The sequence below is a fragment of the Alosa sapidissima genome, chromosome 10 (assembly GCF_018492685.1).
Source record: "Alosa sapidissima isolate fAloSap1 chromosome 10, fAloSap1.pri, whole genome shotgun sequence".
In the NCBI taxonomy this organism is placed as follows: Eukaryota; Metazoa; Chordata; class Actinopteri; order Clupeiformes; family Clupeidae; genus Alosa; species Alosa sapidissima.
Window position 1 is genome coordinate 2,810,665 of NC_055966.1, and position 7,611 is coordinate 2,818,275.

Consider the following 7,611-nt stretch of genomic DNA (forward strand, 5'->3'; position numbering starts at 1 on the left):
ACACAATTCAACAATTTCTCAGAATTATGAACAGGCAAGATGGGGGTGGGGTTGTATAAAATGTATTTTACATGTGAAATCTATGAACTAATCATGTTTTGGTACTTGTTGTCTAGCAGATATCAGTGAGAATTCAGTGTGCATAATGCAATTCAGTGAGACAGTTAGAATCATATATGCCTTTCACCTTTTGTTTTTAGCCAGCAGCCAGACCAGCAGATACCCTGACTTTGCTGAATTACTGAAGCTTAGCAGGAACAAAGTAAGAAATGAACACAATTTGACAAGCGTGACTTATTTTTGTGGAAAAAATGTGCCAGACTGGGCGGCGGTCATATTTTGTACCGCTCTGTGGTACATCTAGTTTTCCATGAAATAGTCCAAATTTAAATTTTCAACATTTCATATGTTGTCTATGTCCTTTTTGCTGCTAAATATGGGTTTACGAGATATTATCACATTCTGTTTTTATTTGCATTTTACACAACGTCCCAACTTTTTCTGTTTTGGGGTTGTAAATTGTGATCTCACTGTATTATATTGTGCGCTCAATTTCGTAAATCGTGCACACATTTGACTAAATTGTGCGCTCATTTTATCGAATATTTTGGGACGTCGGGTCCAGGGCTGGACTGGGACCAAAAAATGGCCTGGGCATTTTTGGCCATGGCGGCCCACCATGATTATTTATACGATATGCTGAGGCACGCGACATAGAGGATATAAGCACACATTTATCATCCATTTCGGGAAAGCAATGTTTCACTAATATTACATGATAATAATAACTGTAAGCTGTAACACCTGCAAACTATAACTTTATGGCAAGCTAAAATAACACTTTAAGTTGGACATCGAGTCTACTCATGGCATTATTTGAAAACAAAGGCTAAAACACAAACACACATACACACCCACTAGGGTGACCCTCCAAATCAGCAAGGACGAGGTTGTGCACAAAATCTATAGGCTACTATTATTATGCATGTTTTAAGTCTGACTGAATAAAATGAGTCCTGTAATTATTTCCTATGTTGAGCATTTACACGCTTTAGCCTACAATCTCCCCAGATACTATTAAGTGAAGATACACACATCCCAAAACATTTTCATTGTTACGGGCTATCATAATTTCTGTCATTCTAGTGTCTTTCTGAGTGCGTGCGTGTGTAGCCTACGTGTCTGTATGAAATGTGATAGGTTTGCTTGTTGTACTGCGTCAAGATTGACAACAATTTCGACCAATCATGACTGACTTCAGATCTCAAAAAGTTGAGTGCATTCTGAAGCCGACCACTCGTTGATTTGTTGTGGATAACTTATTTTATTTTTTCTCCTCTCTGCATCGATGACAATCGAATAGCGCAATGTAAAATGCAGATGGCTTCTTTGCTACTGATGCATGTTGCAGAGAAACGCTCAAATGCATGTCAATCGAAAGCGGAGGAGCAGGTGGTCACCCAGCCCTCCACACACACACAACAGCCCTCCCTGCATGAAACGTCCCTCTTCATTCTGCTAACATTTACAGTAGCTATTCTGACCTCTTCCTCAATTTGTCCCTGCTGGGTAACGTCTCTCTCCACCTCCTCCGAATCCACCTGTACCTCTCCTTCCTCTGTGTTACTACACTGCACATCAAACGTAACGTCTCTCTCCTCCTCCTCCGTAACGTCTCTCTCCTCCTCCAAATCCACAGGTCTGTACTTAAAGATGAACTGAACTGAAAGAATCAACATTGATAATGTGTAGATTATGACAATTAAAAATAAATGACACTAAAAATTTAATTAAAAAAATCAACACGTAGCCTTTTTTAAGCAACACCAAAATTGCGTTTGTTTGTCTGCCGTGTTATCCCAATAGGGAGGGAAAGTGAAAACCAGCGCCCCAAGTGGTTGCGTTCCTATCGAAGAGCAGCTCCAATGTTAAAGGAACCATATGTAAGATTGTGGCCAAAACTGGTACTGCAATCACTTTCAAAATACTGAAGAGCGGTGTATCCCCTCCCCCTCCCCCCTGACTCGAGGTTGCCAACCCGGATGGCGAAACACTACTGACTTTGTGATTAGTAGATAGGTGGAGGGTGGCACATCAGGCCAAAACACAACATGACATGACAAAACACAACATCAACATCAGTTGAGGGCTGCAACTTCACTTTTTAAATGACAATATCCTGGCCGGACTACTGTTGTCAGTGATATAAGTATTTGAAATGAACATGATTTCTTAATATCTAGTGACATATCAGGGCCATTTTATGATTAATTGAAATGTTTTTCTTACATACGGTTCCTTTAAGTCCCATAGACCTATTTTAAAAAATATATTGTGAAGCCAAATCAGCGATGTTATCCACCAAAAATATTTTTCAGTGTTTATACAGTAATAATCTTCTAACTGTGAAAATATCAGACCCTATTTTGCCTTATTTAAGAAAATCGAAATTGCTCCTTTTGTTTCATAAACGAACTACAAAAGAAGTCTTTACCCTTCGACGTTACTCATGGTAGCATGGTTTGTTTATTAGCCTGGTTAGCATTGACACTTAACACAGCCACCTCTTCATGTGAGTAGAAGCACAACACCAGTTATCCAGACAAAAGGTTATCACCACGCGGTTTACATCACGTTCCGTTATTACAAAAATATGTTAAGCCAGTTAAGCAAATTGCCGTATTGATCAGTTAGAGATTAAGCACCCAAACATGTGACGTCACATGCAGCTGTAGTTCCTTATCACCGTGTTACGACAAAAACTTAAAACAATTCAACTGATCCTAAAAATAAGGTATGACCACTTGAAGCAATAGAGGTGACCCCAGTGCCTAACATATAGAAGAAATTAAATTAAGATCCCAATGTGCACCGAGATATATTTAAAAAAAAAAAAAAAAAAAATCCCATCCACCCCGCTAAACTCTAGGAATGCAAACAGGACCCCTGTTAAAGTGTTCGCCTTTGTTTCACTAGTTTGGTTTCATTTTCTATGAGATTTTGTGATGTAGGCTAGCCTATGATAAACGGCTTATGGCCAATATGTAACCAGAGCCCGTTTACGGAGAGCCGGATCACTCCCTATTAACTCCATTGTACCTGCAATATGTTGCAGTTCCGCTAGGGGCGATCACGAATAAGTGCAAAAACAATGGGGGTCTATGGAGCTAGACGGCTAAATTTGTCTCTTTCACCTGGTTGTCGTTGAGAAATTGAAGATTTGATTGTGGTTCCTGCAAGCTCAATATGAATTATAGGTCAAAAGTTAAATGAACGAGTAGTCACGTCCTTTCGATTTCTTACAGGTTGGGTCGTTGTTGCCCACAACACACTAGCTTCTGCTAATGAATGACGTCATTGACACATTTGAAAGGCTTTTTAGAACAAATAAGTGACTCAAAAAATATAATACTCAGCGGTTTGTATTTTCGCTGCCCCCTCTTTTGACTGCAACATTCGAATTTCTGGGCAAAAAATGATATCCCGAGAAAAGTGGATTTGAGGGGTACAGCTCCATAGGCCTCCATTCATTCTGCACTTATTCGTGAGCGCCCTCATGTGGAACCAGAAAAGGAACTGCAACCAGTTCAGAAACCGGAAGTTTCCTGAGAGTGGCGGTTCTCCCCTTATTAGACATTCTACATTCTCTGATGTAACTCAGCTAGGCCTAATGTTAGTTTCCTCAGCCATGTCAGCTAGCCTCAGACTCATTATCTGCTATGGCTGCTAGTGCTAGTGCAGAGTCGCTTACCATGCCAGTGACGTAGCCGATTGTTGAAATCCAACATAGCGGCGCCCGTGTAACAACACTTTCAACATACAATTTTATCCCTTTTAATAAATTCAGCCATTTTAATCATTGTACCAATGAGAAGAAATAAAGTACATCTGTTATATCACCTTTACTTCAAATTCCAGTTCAGTTAATCTTTAAGCCTTCCTCTGTGTTACTACACTGCACATCAAAGCTGTGTTCCACTCCTTCAGCCTGAACACTCGATGTCGACGGCCCTGCACCCGCTGTAACAGTCGACCTTGGGGTGAACATTTCTGTGATTTTGACATTTTGCTGCGTCCACTTGTATTCTTTTTAGCCTTTTGTCTCGCAGCTTCTGTGCGCCCCCCTTGCACTTTTGTGGTTTATTAGGCCTACTATCCATTTTCACAATTTCACAGACGGAAACTCACTTCTCTCCGTGGTCAGACAGCTCAAATGGCAAACTTTGATAACCCTGGGAGGGGAGGGGGAGGGCCGAGAGATGTCATTGGACTAGCCCAATGTCCGTCAAGAAAATCAACCAATGGGCCGCGTTTTGTGGCTCAAATACATGGATTTCTATGGAACGTCACGAAAACATGCGTGCGCAACCAAGAGGCAGAAAGCACCACAGAACAGCATAGAGCAATGCAAAAGAGCAAAAGAATAAAATGAGTTTTTGTGCTGAAAACTGCACCAATTCGAAATCACGATGGTTAGAGAATGTTAAATATGTTCAATATCCCTAACGGAATGCATGTCTTCGCCAAAAATGACAAAATACAATGTTATATTAATAATCCAAATGAAGGTCAAACTTTGAAATATAGTCTGAAATGATGTTATTATCATTGAGACAACAGGGGTATACAAAAAAATCCGATTGTAGCTTACAGCAGCCGACTATTTAGGTTAAGTTTATAACGTTGTGGACGGCCACCAAGCGTCTTCTGCCTCACGGCTGCGCGCGCATCTAGTTTTGTTGGTAAACGGGAATCCCGTGTATAGAGCTGCACAGTCCTGCCCACAGCCAAAATGCGGTTAGGTGCCGGATGTAAGATTCCCATTCATTTGTCCCATTGACGTTTGGAAAAATCCGTATCTAAAGAGTTTTACAGCATGTCTTAGACTAACCAGCTACGGCATAACTCATAAGCATACAACATATAATTTCGAGTGAAAAAAACGAAGAGAAAATTAAAAAAAAGTCAAAGGTACAAGACTGTGTACATATTTTCATTTCCGAGCGAAGGAACTACTCATCCCATAAACCACCGCGCCTCACTGAATAATATAGGCAAAATCGGCGCAATTTATTTAGCCATTTCCAACCGGCGACAGCACGCGAACCCTTTCCTCCAAACAGTGATTTTTATATAGTGATTGTGCAGTTAATAGCAGTTATTTTAAGAGTAATCATGTAAATAATAGTGTTTTGATATTGAATTTTATATTTATCATCGTGTATTTTATATCGTGTGTGTGAAAGCGGTTAACGTTAACGGCAGTGCTTCGTAACGTTACCTGACTCATCCTATGCGGTCATCACTGCTCAGTAGGCCTGTCAAACTCGATTCCTTTTAAGGATCCGGGTTATTCTGAGTCACTCACTAAACTGATCCGGGTTGAAAGAGTCACTTGAGTCACTTGAGTCAGTATTGCTAAATCGCAAAGAAATTCAGTCCTACGTTCAAGCAGTGCAGTGGGGTGCTTCATTTCATTAAGTGCCTTCTCATGTTGGATGTGGATCCTCCATGATTTGAAACCAGGTTTTTGCAGTACTTGCATTTAGCCTAAGAGTTTTGGTCTCCTGGTCAAAGTGCATCCACACATTGTTCATCTTTTTGGTGCTCATGTTCAGAAACTTTGATCTTATTGACAGGGAGGGTAGCCTATATTATAATAATTAATTATTTGTTGTTGTTTTGTTAACAATAGAAAATTTGCCTGGGTCTAATGCTACTCTGCTACAATGTTTATTACCACTACTATATACTAATAGTAGGCTACTAGGAATCTATTCTAATAGGTATTATAGGCAGCTAATAGGCCTACTAGGCAACTAATATTATTAGCCTATTAATCATAGCTATACATATATATATCTCATGTTAGGTAGCCTAATATAATATAATATAATATAATATAAAATAAAATAGCCTAATATAATAGCATCAAAATTTCCACCCACTCACGGGAAAGAAAGCAGTTTGAGCCAGACTGTTTATTTATTGTCTTAACCTAGCCTAAGCAATTGACTTTCAATGTAGACATAGAAACAGGAACGTAGAAATGCCCTGCAGTAACTAAATTATTATTATTATTATTATTACTACTACTACTACTATTCTCATTAGGCCTATTATTATTATCACCTTGACACGAGTAGAAACTAGGCTACTTGCTCGTCTACAGATCCACTCATGACAATGTAGCCGGCTGATTCGACTGACTCGCACTCATAACAACATAATGTAACCGGTCCGCCCGCGGCTGATCCAAATGACCCAGGTAGGCTAGCCTACTCAAGCAACTCCATACAGAGCTTGCAATGTTTCGGACATTGCAACTGTCTTCGCGACCTAATTGCATTTTAAAGTAGGCTATGCGTGCAGAATATATGTTATTTCAGAAGTGAAAGCATGGCTTTTGTTGTGGATTTTCTTTTAACCTTGACGAGGAGTTACTCGTTCCTCTAAAGATCCACTCATGACAACGTAGCCGGCTGATTCGGCTGACTCGCACTCATAACAACAACGTAACCGGCCAGCTTGGCTGATCCGACTGGCTAGCCTACTCTCCATACAGAGCTTGCAATGTTTCAGACTGTCTTCGCGACCTAATTGCATTTTAAAGTAGGCTATGCGTGCAGAATATATGTTATTTCAGAAGTGAACGCATGGCTTTTGTTGTGGATTTTCTTTTAACCTTGACGAGGAGTTACTCGCTCCTCTAAAGATCCACTCATGACAACGTAGCCGGCTGATTCGGCTGACTCGCACTCATAACAACGTAACCGGCCCGCCCTGCTGATCCAACTGACCCGGCTAGCCTGAGCAGCTCCATACAGAGCTTGCAATGTTTCGGACTGTCTTCGCGACCTAATTGCATTTTAAAGTAGGCTATGCCTACGTGTAGAACATTGTATGCTATTTCAGAAGTGAAAGAATGGCTTTTGTTGTGGATTTGCTTTTCACCTTGACGAGGAGTTACTCGCTCGTCTACTGATCCACTCGTGACAACGTAGCCGGCTGATTCGGCTGACTCGCACTCATAACGTAACCGCCCGGCCCAGCGATCCGACTAACCCGGGTATACAAAGCAGCTCCATTAAGAGCGTGCAATGTTTCGGACTGTCTGCGCGACCTAATTGCATTTTAATATGCTACATCTATACACCAAATCTAAAGTATGCCTAGGCTACATGCAGAACATTGAATGTTATTTAAGAGGTGAAGAATGGATTTTGTTGTGGAATTGCTTTTCACTTTGAGGAGGAGCTACTCGCTCGTCTACAGCCACTCATGACAACTTAGCCGTAGCCGACTCGTACTCAATGTAGCCTAACCGGCCGGCTGATCTGACTAACCCGGCTCTGCGGGAAGTTAACCAGTTATCTCAGACTGCCTGCTCACTCAGTCGCTTGAGTTGATTTGTGGAGTTGTGGTTATCCTACTTACGAAATTGTTACATTTTTGGCAGCTATGATGGCTAGTAGGCTAGCTAATGTTGCAAGAGGTTTGTGTGTGGCGCTGTTTATCGTTTTAGATTGAATTGTAGTAGGACTCAACTGATCCGAGTTAATGATACTAGAGACTCGCGACTCATGGGTTAATTTAAAGATACGGGTGAAA